Genomic DNA, 14,101 nt, shown 5'->3' with positions numbered 1-14,101 from the left:
TATATTCAAGTGGTGGGATGGAGTGGTAGAGGGGAAGGAAGACAGATAACGTACAAACAAATAAGTAAATATATAGTTTATCCACCTATAAGCTCTATAGGAGAAAAATAAACTCGAATAAGGGTGATTTAGAGTAGCAGGCTAGGAGAAGGGGGTACTGTTTATGTAGCTTGGATAGGGAAGGTCTGACTAGTGAAGTGTCATTTAATCACAGTGGCCAAGGAAGAGAGTGAGCCATGTGCTAATGAGGAAGGAACATTCTAGAGAGAGAGGGAAATAAAGTTCTGAGACGGACTTGGTGTTTCCAAGGACCAGCGAGGAGATCAGGGGAAAAAAGGGAAGAGTGGCAGAAGATATGCTACAAGAGGAGATAAAGGGACCAGACCATGCAGTGATCTAGACATCATTTAAAGGACCCCGGAAGGATATTGGCTTTATTTTACGTTAGATAGGAAGCCACAGGATCCCATGAGTCATGATCGGACTTCTTACAAGGATCACTCTGGCAGTTGTGTTGTGAGTAGAATGTTGGGGAAGTGGGGGTAAGGGTGACACATGGGCACCTGTCGTGAGTTGACTGCAATGAGCCAAGAGGAGGTGAACATGGTCACAGCAAAAGGCCAGAGCTGTCGCATTCCGCAGAAGTCGTGAAGGAAGAACAAGTGGAGGAATCCACTGCTGTGTGCCTGAAGCCCTGGAAGGGACAGTTGCGGTTTAATGTGACAGGCAACATTGTGGGAGAAATGGAAAGTGTGGGTGAGAGACTCGGGAGTTCAGTTCCAGGCCCCGAAACCAAGTGGAGATGTCTAGCAGGCACTAAATATATGAGTCTGGAACTCAGGAGAGATGATTAATTTTATAAGCATTTATGCCATGAATGATGACCTGAATTGTATAAAGATGAATGCATGCCTTGGCAGTAATGCATGCTTATCTGTGTGAGAAAGTTTTTCAATAGCAAACTGAAAGCTTTAGAAGCCGCTAACCTGTGAGCGCCCTGAGGGCACTGACTTTGTTCTTCTCCTCTTTTCCCAGCACAGCCTGCACAACTCCTGCACACAGGATGAGCTATGTAAACATCTATAGGACTAAACCGAGCAAAAAAGAATTTATGTTTAAATCCCGATTCACAGTAAACCCAATCAGCCAAACCCCTGGGGTTTGGGTGGCTTTTTGTTTGTTTGTTTTGCTAAACTTACTTAAAATTAATCTCTTAACCAATTCAGCTCATGTTTTCCAGCCCATGTTTTTCAGACTTCCAAAACTGTATTGTAACTTGGGTAACAATTTTTCACTAAAAGTGGGAAGAACACTTCTACGGGCTTCAGAAAAACTCCACTGCAATGAATGCATATGCTCAGTTTCTTCTTTTTAAGCAGATTTTGTTTTAGTGTATACTGTGTTTTGACATAGCAATACTATAAGAGACTAAACATAGAAATTTTAAAAACGATCTCTACCCTCAAGAGATGCTATGATCTAATAGACCTAGTGAAATCAATTGAACTACATCATAGCACAATTCATTCCTCAACGTGGCTGCTTATATTCCCCCCGCCGACCAATATCTTACATCACTTTCATGGTATCTCATAAAGTAGCAGTGAGACAGTAAGAAAGGAGTACCCAGGAAGAAATAAGAAGAGAGTCTCCAGGAGGAAAATATAATAGCTACCCTATTTAGCGATACATCAGACCTTGTTTGCAAAATCCTTTCCAGTTCATGACAAGACAGAGCTAGCTTTTCGAAAATAAGAGGAGACTCATTTCTTTCTTTTTGTTTCCCTCCCCTCTTCTTCCACTTCCCCCTCCCCCACTCTGGTTCAAGCCATTGTTTCTCAGTCTAGTTGTGTAGGACACAGCTCCCTGGCCCATGCTGGTATTATGAGACTTGCGCTCCCCCAGGCTGAGGCAGTCGGTCGGTCGCCAGTCGTCAGTCAGGATGGCACAACTCTTGCCGGCTGCCTGCCACTCATGCTGGCAGCTCTTGGCGGCACACACAGCCGCAGCTCACGCCTATCTCTGGATGCTCATGGTAGCTCAGCTCCAGGGAGAGCTGTTGTTCACAATCTTAGCTGGAGAGGGCGCATCTCACTGGCCTATGTGGGAATCAAACTGGCAACCTTGGCATTAGGAGTATGGCGCTCCAACAACCTGAGCCACTGGGGCCAGCCTGAATCATTTCTTCAATGCCATGACATTACGCACACTATTGGCGTATGGATATAATTCCCTTGTCCTTGAGTTGAGTTTCCAAGGTGCTTTTGGTCTGAAGTCTTTTGAATCAAATGTTGGCTGTCCATCTCTAGCTCCTGCATCTGCCTGTGCCCAGGACACATCCTAGGAAAGGAAGGTCCATGGTCAGCGTCTTATAACAGACAGTCATTTCTAAATCTTTAGTGATCCTTTTCTCTAAAAGATAAAATTCTTCTTAAAATGATGCAACTGGTGTAACTGGTAATATTCAAATGTCAAGAAGTATTTATATGCTCAACTAAATCTTCCTGTTTGTGACCAATGTGGCAGCAGCTGAGTGTGTTTCCCAGCCACACCAGCCTAGCTCAGGGCAATTACATTCTTTCCATTGAAGCTTGTGTAGATAAGAAGCCATCAGCAGGAGAACATGGGGCCCAGACATTGTGGTCTCCACAGACATCATGCCAGTTCATCCCCTTTCTGCCTGCAGACAGGAAGCTACATTCATCCTGCAGCCTGAAGCTATGGGATTCCTGTCGTAAGACGGAATCCCTTGCCAATCATTGGCAACTGTCCCTGGAAGCATAATGAAGTGGATTCTTTTACTCTCATACCTTGGGGACCAGACACTTTGTTGTCTTTCTAATAGGATCTGACCTCAAGAACAGAAATCACAGCCAACTATTTGCTGAAATAAAAATTCTTTACCGTAGCCTTGAATAATTTTTCTAGTTAGGTAGCTACATAGAGAAATGGAAAGTGCCCTGGACTAGGACCCCAGTGATAGGGCGACTTAGCTTGTTTCCGCCTGCTCTCTGCCTGACATTGTCTAAGTCGCTTACAGTTCAGGGTCGGACTAGATAACCTCACAGGCCCTCGAGATCCAGTGCCTTTGATTCCATAAAATGTGTGCACACATTTTATGTGGGTCCAGGCAAACGGCCTTGGGGAAGAGTCCAGCAGCATCACGAATATCGGGGCTTCTTCTCCAATTATATGGGAAGCCTTTTGCTTGTTTTGGTTCCTTTTATGTCTAAAGCAAGGTAGCACATGCCCCGTGTGAAAACTTTGGAAAACGTAGAGGAGTTTAAAGATGCAGATAAACACCTGAAAAGCCATGATTTCAAAGCTACTACTGATACAATATGGGCAATATCTTTCCAATATTCATTCTACACTTATGCTTTCTTGCTGAGATCACACTATATGTGCTATCTGCGTGTCCTGCTTTCTAAGCTTAATATTGCATTCCTTAAATAAATGTGTTTCTAATGTCAGCTGAGTACCTGCACTAGATAGACTCTGGGAAACATGATTGAAAAGGTATGTGCTACTTCAGGGAGTTCAAGACCCAGCTTTTTCCATATCATCAAGAACTTTCCATAATCATAATTTCTCATGGCTACATCTTACTTTCAAAAAAATCTGTATGTGTCATTTCATTCTGTGTTGCGCAAGAGGAGATAATCCAGCTCATGAGAAAGAAAAGAGAAAAGGGGGAGAAGGTAAGAGGGGTGAGGTGAAAGAGTAGAAAGCCAGAAAATGAGATGGAAGAGAAAGAGGAAATCCAAAAGAGGAGAAATAAAGAGCAGAAGCAGGGAAGGTGATCAGATTTAAGAACAACTGCTCTGAGCCCAGAATTCACTGGGTGATTTTGCACATAGCGTGAAGAACACAGGCTCTAGTGCCCCGCCGGTGACGAGCTGTGAGCTCTTCGGCAGATTCCTTAGTGCTTCTGGGCCCATTTCCTTGTGTGGAAAATGGGGATAATAAGCCTCCTCTTCTAGAGTGATAATAAGGATTAAATGAGGTAATATATGCAAAACATATAGTACCTAAACACTCAACACACGATATTATTAGACTTTATTTATTACCCTCATATTTCAATATTGCATAAGACATTGGACCAATTGAAGGGAGATGGAGGGACCAGATGAATAAATAAAAAGTCTGATTTGTTGATTTATTTACTGCAGTTATCCCTCCTAATCAACACAACTACATGTATGGGCCTGAAAAAGGTGACACTGCAAATAGTTCAATGAAAGAAGTTATCCAAAGTTGTGGACAGAGAAACCAGTAAGGGACAGGGGAGCGCCCCTGAGGCTAGCAACAGTGGGATATCATTGCCACCTCTACGCCTAAAAAACAAGGATAGACGTAGTTACAGAACCCAACAGGAGTCATAGAATCACAGAATAGGAGCTGTAGCTTTTGGCTGAGGAAGGCAGCCACGGTATGAGCTACCGCTAGGGGCTACCACTGGCTGAAACCACGTGGAAGTCGAAAGCAATCAATGCCCCAGTCCATGCCAGTCTACAGAAATCAGCTTCCAGGGTTCCGAGATGGGCACAGAAATGTAGAGGGAGGATCTGGAAGGGGACTGGAGAAAGTGCTGCACACCAACAGATTTCTAACACATAAAATGCTAGCTATCCCTTGGCATTTGTGAATTTACCCATCCGGATGCGTTTGTGCTGGTATTTAATGTGCAGACCATGCTGATGGAGACCACCTGCCCACAGCTGCTGCTGCCTGAGCATCACGGCACGCCACATGCCTCCTCCCTGTGCACATCTGCACAGGCTGCAAGCCCCCCGGATCCAGGACCACAATGCTAAGAGCTACTGTGTTTCCCCGAGAATAAGACTTAGCTGGACAATCAGCTTTAATGTGTCTTTTGGAGCAAAAATTAATATAAGACCCAGTCTTATTTTACTATAATGTAAGACCGGGTCTATATTATAATATAATATAATATAATATAATATAATATAATATAATATAATATAATATAATATAATATAATACCGGATCTTATGTTAATTTTTACTCCAAAAGACACATTAGAGCTGATTGTCCGGCCAGGCCTTATTTTCGGGGAAACAGGGTATCAGCTCACAGGAAAACCATACATCCTCAAAATAATTGAAACTTAACATTCAACTAAACCAATAAAGCATGTGTTTATTAACATTTTATGCCTCTGTTTATAATAAAAGGAATTGTATTTTGTAGGCACTTCTCTTAGGTCTATGGTGAGAATGTGTTTTGCGGTTAACACCACTGGCGGAGGGTTGGAATTGGAAGGGGCTCCTACAGAGAGAAGTGTCAGGTTTAACATTTACTGGTGTGTAACACGATGATACAAACTAGTGCCTGGCAATATACTAGTTTTCTCAGTTCCTTTCTGACTGAGAAAGTGGCAGTGGTCTGGTTGAAGCGGGCATGAAACAGGCAGAGGAACAGGCATTAAATTAAATTCATTTGGGGGCATGTAAAGCAGTCATTTCTCTCATCCCTGTGCCAGGTGACAAGCTCTCTACCACTTTCCTAAAATACCGTGTTTCCCCAAAAATAAGGCCTAACCAGAAAATAAGCCCTAGCATGATTTTTCAGGATGACATCCCCTGAACATAAGTCCTAATGCATCTTTGGAGCAAAAATTAATATAAGACCAGGTCTTATTTTCAGGGAAACATGGTAGCAAAGAAAAATCATGGCTATGGATCACAACAAGAACACAGTGAAGCAGTGGAATTTCTGTAGTCATGACATTGATTTAGTATTATAAGAACATGTACTTGTATTTGAGAATTACTTTGTTTATACATTTACTGTAGACCAAATGTTCTTATTTTTTAAAAAATATTAATATATATTTAGGTTTTTAAAACAAACTCAAAACTCTGGAAAGTTACCTTTGAATTAAGAAGTCTGTTGTCAATTTAGAGAGGGTTCAGGGGAGCTGTGCATTTCAGGAGCTTGTTTTAATGAATTATGTTTGTTTGTTTGTTTGTTTGTTCCTGTTTTATTTCATTTATATATTTATTGCCAACACCAGTAGCCCTGCCATCTGTGAGGCCCTGCTCCTTAATTTCCAGTTCGGATAGAAATAAAAGATAACAGATTTGGTAGAAAGCACACATCGTAAAAGATAAGGCACAGAGGAGGTTTCTCCCTTCTCCCACTGCCGGCTGCCCTCCAGGGGCGGCAGATAGGCATCAGGACTTCTGGTGTGTGGGTGTTGTGTTCCGAGATAAGGCCAGGCCATCAGCTCTGCGCTGATGCAGGAATGAGTGGAATTTAACCATTTTACGTATTACTGGGATTTCAAGTAACTTTGCTCCAAGTTTATTAAATTTCCAGAATGTTCTCTAAGTCACACTGAACGTGAACTTTTTTATCTAAGGCTTTCTGATTGGTTATTAATTCCACAAATTCCTGGGTGACCTTTCCTTATTTTGTCCCCAGGCTCTTTGTTATCAAGAATAATTCACTGACTATATATACCATTATTAAAGGAAGCTTTGGGCTTCAGCATCAAATTCTAATCACAATTCTTAGGATCTTTTAAAAAGTTAATTATATGTGCCACAAATGGCAATGGGTTTAAGAACCCCACCAATATGTGCCACTGATCTAAGAATGTGATTCACGATGGGCAAACTGGTTTAATCTAAATACTTCTGCAGATTCTTTTCCTCTTTCCCAGGGCTTTACCCATAATTGAAACCCAAATGTTTATTTTTAAAGCTTTAGAGCAATTTGGTTGGCTTTCTTTGACTGCATTTTTCCAGGCCTTTGGAATTTGTAATATCAGATATTAGAGTACTAATATCATTATCAGAAAGTCAGACTCCATGACATTTTATACCTCACCAGGAGACTGCTAGAACCAGCATCTCTTGGTAGACGTGCTTAAATGAGCCCTTTGCTCTGTTTTTCGTACCCAGAAACACATACTGGGTACTAGCCTCAAGCAAAGAACTCTGTCTGCTCTGTTGTCACTTGGAAATCTCTTGGGGAAAAAAAAAAATGAAACTTTGGTGGTGTTTTTCTGCTCTCCATGCCAGGAACAAGTACAGCAGAGAATCAGATCAGAAGGTAGATTTTCATCAAGAAGTGAAATTCCAAATGGCCTTTCTGCTTTTCTCAATTTGGCATTTTTATGCACAAGAATACAAAGAATATGTGGAGATAATTTTCCCAAGTGACTAATGATTTGTGATTGACCTGTGGATTTTTATCTCAAATAACCCGTAAGTTTCAATGTAATTAGAACTTTGTTTTGTCTTTTTTAAAATAACTTACACTCTTCCTTCTTCCAGAAAATGTTTTAGGCAGGTTTCAAAAAAATGTGCAATCACAATAAGGTTGTTAAAATAGAAAATCAGAAAGTATATACAAGGGGAGATTTAAAATAGTTACTATAACTTAACATTAAATTTAATTCTGAGCTTCCTGGCAGTTTAGGGAAAGAGGACACAATGGGTTACGTTGTTTTCAGCATCTGATGAAAGGGAGAATTTCACTGAGAAGATACTTGCTTTTCCTGTTACTAAATTTTAAGAGCCTGTTTATCCAACTGGCTCTTACATGTTTTACAAAAAAAAGAAAAAGAAAAAAAGCATAAAAAAGCCTTTTCTCATCCCCAAACAAAATTTGGGAGCACAATGCTAAAAGTTCACCCAAAGAAAGTAAAGCACTGCCACCAGTGGGGATGGGACTAATGATATCAGTGTGTTTTTAAAATCATCTCAAGACAGCATGTATTCCAGATTTAAGTTTCCTACAAGATAAAACATCCTTAACATTGCTTTTTAAATGTATGTAACTATTGATTTTCCTTTGCTTGAATTAAAAAATGACAAAAATAATGGCATTTAACTTTCTGAATTGGTATATTTTAGAAATTCTGAGAAGACTAAGAATTCTAAAATAAAGGTACACGAACTCCCCCAAATGTGCTTAATTTAATATGTAAATAAGTGTTCTTTTATATTATTATAGCTCGTCCCTGGAACTATTTTTTTCTTTGGTCTCCTTTATTCTTTAAGAATGTAATGAAATAATGAAAAGCATTATCCAGGATTTATTGACATAAAAAAGGGAAGTGCTAAACCTATGAGTGGTTAGAGGAGTTTGGTGACCCAGCAGTGCTCCATGTCATAGGGGAACCATCATTTCTATTCAGCAGGGATGCATGATAGATATCTAGGGATCAAGATGCTTTCCAGTGAGCTCAAGCTAAGCCCTGGGGAGAAAAGTGACTGGGTCCTCCAAAATTAACTTAATTGGCATTGTGGGAAAACTTCTTTTTCACATATCAGCCCACACTGTGTACTTATGACTGTAATTGAGAGAGCTAAAGACGGGGCGTGGTTTTGTACCACAATTTCCGTGAGCCACCATCTTGTAGAACAAAGTCTCTCAGAGAAAGTTACCACAGCAACATTATACCAGCACTGAGCTCTAAGGAATACATGAATTCATAAAAAGAAGGATGTGTTGCTTTTAGTTGCATACATAATTAATTAAATTATTCCATTGTTTATCTCCTTGGTCTCTTCTATATGTATTCAGAGCTGACTCATTTTAATATTTCTTTGTCTTACTTCTAAGAACAGTCATTCTTCTATTTGTTTAGGTAATGTCTTACTACATTTTGACTTCCATACATTCACAACATTTTGAAAATTGTTGAAAGCTTTATTTAAGCATTTATTCTTTCAACTATTTATTAAATAAACTTTTAAAAATATCCAACAAATACTAATTTCTGGAGACTTTGCTACCTTTCCTTCACTCCATTTTATGACCACTGGTTATTCTTCCTTGATCTTTCTTAGCTGTGCTTGATGTTTTCAAGTGCACTATCATGTTTTCCTTCACTGAATTTCACTCATTATTTTGCTAGTTTAGTGGTCATACTATAAAATTAAGTACTAAGGCTTTCTCTACCATTCAACATTTTGACTCTTTATGGGTGGAGCATATTAATTTGCTACATGAAATTTGGATTTTAAAAATGTTCATTTACATTGAAACTAAACCCAAAGGCGTATCCATCATATAAGCACTGGCAGTACCACCTTTGCCTCAGTGCCTTCACTGCGTCACCCACGCATTTTGTTCTGATTTTCAAAGACAGCAGGAGAGAGACTGACTCACAGGCTAGAGAGACTCAGATTGGCTTGTGTTTAATTCTGGTGTAGTAAAGAGAGAGCAAAACCCTTGTTTTTATAGAAGGTACCAGTAGAATTGTTAGGAAGAGAAGTGTCATCATGCATGAAAATATTTTGATGACCTCTCTGGATGTGAAAGAACACCCCACTACATCAGGATATGGCTGCTATGTTCTGCCTGAATTTCTGACGCACAGAATCGTGATTATATTAATAACAAATTGTTATTTTAAAGGCATTATGCTTTAGGGGAATTTGTGATGCAGCAATAGGTAACTGGAACAGCAATGTGTAAAGTTTAATTTCCAGTATTGTTTGAGGTAGAGTAAGGATTAAGTGGTTGCTAAATCTATCTTCAATACATATTCCAAGTTTTTTAAAAAATTCACATAACTCACTCAGTTTCCAGAATATCAGGCAGCAAGTCTAGTTGAGAGAATGTGGGTGAACTATGGAAGCAGATCCACTTGGTGCTAATGCCAGCTCATCTACTTATTAATTCTAGAATCTTGGAAATCTGAAGACATGTGTAAAGTAGCTGATGTAGACCAGGTACTGGACAGATGCCAATCCTCAGCCCCCTTCATCTCTTTTCCTTCACACGTCGTTGCCATGTTAGAGGTAAGAGGTGTGGATGAGTGCGATTTTTTTTTTTTCTTGAGTCAAAGTGACAAGGAATTCAAATCTGTGCATTGGGCATGCAGCTTTAGAAAAATCACTTAAAATCTGAATCTCAATTTTCTCAATAAATGAAATCATTTATGTCAAGGGGCCAGCACAGTTCCTGGCACAGAATAAGTGCTCAACAAATTAAAGTTACTATTGACATCATTATTATGATTCATGTCAAAATCAAATGTTTATACGATTATACTACGAGGTCAATCCTATGTTTAATCATACTTTGGGGGAGGAGCAAAGGACATTTCAATTATTTTATATCTTTTCAGTCATGTGTTTCTATTTCTTCTAAAGTAAAGAGATTAATATATGCTTCAGTAGCTTCCAGCTAGCTGGAAACTACCATCTCTTACGCAGGTAAGTTTTATGATGTCTATAATATAAACACGGTTGTGGAGTTTATCTCCAACTGTTTTAAATCAACTGTGTGAATCAACTGTTTTAAAAAAGCATTCACTCCACTTTCATAAGCACTTTTATGCCTATTTTTATCTAATGTAACCACACTGACCATTCTTATCTCGACATCTGAGTTCAAACCTGCAAACATGTTTCTTTTTCAAGTCAGGACAGTCAAGGGACTCCTAGGACATGTATCTCTACAGAGAGCCACATTTCCTCTCTATAAAAAAAATGGGGGGTGGGGGGCGGAATTGAATTAGGATGGATGAATAAAGACCATGGAAGTCTGGAATCTTTTGGGGGCCTGAGTATCTCTTACTATTAACCCTTTTGAATAGAGCCAATTGCTATGTTTTCTAAAAGCTTAAGAAATCTTGTCATTGGCAGAAATAAATCATTGAACAGAAAAATCTTCTTCCTTCTGTGTTTTTCGGACTTATGCCGGTGCTGCACGGGGGCATAGCTAAATCTTTTGGGGAAGAGTGTGGGGTCAGTATGACATCTTTTGCTCCATTTATTGCAAGGATTGATTGCATTCTTGCTTTTTTCTCACCATTCTACATGCATCCTTTTTAAATCTATATGCTTGGTGGAAGAAGACAACCTTCTCCAGGGAAATTGGAGGATGTTTATCAGAGGACATAGTCAGAGATATACAAGTCCCTGTGATCCTTTGCTAGAACATTCAAACAAACTCCACAAAAGCTCTGTGCACACAAGCAAATGATAGACTTGGAAAGTGAAGCATGTATAGTGTATGGCACACAGTAGGTCAGTTCTTAGCAAATGTTGGTTCTCTTCGCTACTTACTACAATTCCCGTACTGTACATGTTTCATGCTACTTAATACTCAGAGCAATAGATTGAGAACTCTGGAGTAAGAAAGAGCTGTTTGTGTACCAGCTTTATGAACACTGTAAGTTCCAATTCTCCCATCCGTAGAATAAGGGAATTGTCAAGGTAGAATGAAATAACGCATGTAAAGTTTTTTAGCACAGTATCTGGCACATAGTAAGCACTCCATAAACATTAGCTAAAAGTTACAAGTTAAATATTATTACCTCCACTTGAAAAGTGAGGAAATAGGGATTCAAAGAGTTTTACTAAGTCATCCAGGTTATACGTCTAGTTGGGAATGGGGGAAGGAGGACAGAATTTTGACTGTAATCCAAGTCTTTATGACTCCAAAACCTTATACTGAATCTGGGTTGTGTTTTGAGATCTGTTACCCACTGAGATAAGAGCGAGGCCAACCCATCTCTCTATCCACCAGCTGGAATGAAAAGTGCTTCCTACGACACAGCGAGAACCTGGGAATTGATATTTATTTTTGCTTTCTCACTCCTTTTCCTAACCTGAAATACTGGAAACTCCATATTATTTCACTGCTTAGTGATGGGATCACAATTTGTTAACTCAGAGGGAGGACACATCACCCTGAAGGTAGCTTTGTATGGATAGTACCTCTCTTTCCTGTCTTCTTAGGAAATTTAACAAGACTAGTAAGGAAAAAGCAAGCAAGAAAGACTGTATTAGTCAAACTTTGCTTTAAACCCATGTTGACTACTGTGAGTCTAATGTATAGGAGTCCTTAATTGGATAAAAGCAAAAAGCTCACTCTGAATTTCCATCAAATGCCTTTTGAAAGCAACAATGGGATGGGCTTAACCATACATGAGTCAGTAACATTTGGTTAATATTTCCAGGGAATTAGCCAGGGATTTAAAATATTAGACGAAGAGAGGCTTAGTAACCAGTGTTCTGGGTTTCATCAAAAGCTTTCCAACCAGTTAGACCCTGGGCTTTGCCTTGCCCTGAGATAGTCCATTAAATGTGCTGCCTAGCCCCAGGTGACACGGTCCTCATGGTTAAAGGCACAATTTCTTGTTCAGACGTCATCCCCACTGCCACATCATCCCCTCAGCATGAGACAATGGGAAGAGAATCATGCTGGAGCCACCCTTCTCCTTTTTGTGAGAGGCAGCTCAGAGTCTCATTAGACTTGAGCGCAAGACCACCAGTTCCCTGAAGGCATCTTTTGTTGATCTTGCTGTTTAAAGACAAAATTATCTTGGAACAAATTTTTTTCTATATTTAGGTACATTGTTGATTGTGAGACCGGAGTCTCCAGTGCTCATTTCACAAACATACCAGTGAGTGTCTCAAGAGACAAACGGATTGATATTCTTGCCATGGGCAGTTTATGGTGAGCTCAAATGTCTCTTGAAGATCCTGACAACTATGAGGTTGGAGTTTGTGGGGGCAGAGGGGGAGAGTATAGAACTAACCTGGGAATCTATGGGCTCTCTGGGTGTCCCTGGTTTTTTACTATCAGCTCTCCAGGAAAATTTTGAGCTTCAGTAAGCTCTGAGTCCCTTCTCAATATAGATGAAGAAAGCCTCTAGACAGGGCTCTGGCTTCATGGCGCCCCTGTGCCCAGGGTCCACCCCACTGGCCCCAGGTCGTCACTGCACTCCTGCCTGCAGAGGCCCTTGTGGAGGTCTGATCTGCTTGACCAGCCACCCTGGTCCCACTGCAGAAAGAAGGAGGACAAGACATTACTTCGAAAATAAAGGGAATGGGAAAGACAACATCACCTCTCCAACTCTCTAATTCATGTCTCTCTTAAAGTTTTATTTAATCTCGAGCCTCATTTATTCCATCTTGGCCCAGCCTGTTTATTTCCATGATTCAGGAGAAGCAGCAAAGAGCTCATCTGTCATCCAAGCACAGGCTGAGCTGCAGTGGCCCTGGGAGGAAGCCCCGATTCAGCTCCTGCTCTGTAGGGGCCCTGGCTCGGGGCCCAAGCCAATCGTGGCCACTTTGTTTCCTTGCCAGGCCCTGCGAGTTCAGACTTTGTTGTAATTTACAGGCAAAGCTCCTGCCCCCTGTCCACATCCTAACGCTCAAACTTGATCTCCCCGTCCGTTCCCCGCAACTCCATATACCACGATAAGGGAGCTGAAACTACAGAAAGATTCCAGCCTGAAAATTCAGCTCTCACTCTGACACCCCAACACACTGTGCATTCAAAGGGAAAATGTCCACCCGTCCTGACACCCTTTCTTCAGCAATCACCCTATGTGTCAGGAACAGGCTGTCCAGACGACCAGGATTGCAATATTTTGAGAACACAGCACTTTATGGAGGAAAATTCCAACCTGTAACAGGATTCCCTGTTATACTCCCACAGCCAGTTGCCTTTTGAGATGAAGCATCTAAGCTTTAAGGCAAATCTGCGAGTTCAAGCATGATTAAAACTTTGAATAAAACCTGGAGATGACAACTTTAATTATTAGGAGGATGCGTCACTTTTATATTATATTCAACAGTACTTAAATCCAATTACAACAAACCAGCTTGCACTGCTTTCCTTCAAAGCTATTTCCACAAGTTAACAGACAAACCACCTTGTAACCTCATCAAAAGAAAGGAGAGGCCTTCCTGCAGTCAGCTGAGCCTTGGTCCTGCACGTCCCACGCTGCACAAGCACCTGGTTATCCAGGACACATGTAGTTACCTGATTGCGTCTTATAGTCTTTTCTGGTGCTCAACATGGGGACATTACACCAGGAAGATGATGTCTTATAAAACCTGCTAATTACTTGTAAAAAGACAGTGGTGCCTGGTACACCTGGTCTGGAATGGTACTACTTAAATAAACACCCAGGCAGGGAAAGGGAAAAAATAGCTTTTTTTTTTTTTTTTCCTGAGCAACTGGTGTAATCCTTCTCATCTTACATAGAGAATTAAGGGTGCTATTGGATGGAGGGCTTGTTGGGGGGTAGACGGTAGTAACTTTAGCTACATTTCTTTTTTAGGGTAAGGAGTAGGAAAGTGGTAGCGAACTA

This window comes from Rhinolophus ferrumequinum, chromosome 5 (genome assembly GCF_004115265.2).
Source record: "Rhinolophus ferrumequinum isolate MPI-CBG mRhiFer1 chromosome 5, mRhiFer1_v1.p, whole genome shotgun sequence".
NCBI classification, from domain to species: Eukaryota; Metazoa; Chordata; class Mammalia; order Chiroptera; family Rhinolophidae; genus Rhinolophus; species Rhinolophus ferrumequinum.
This window is presented reverse-complemented; position numbering follows the sequence as displayed.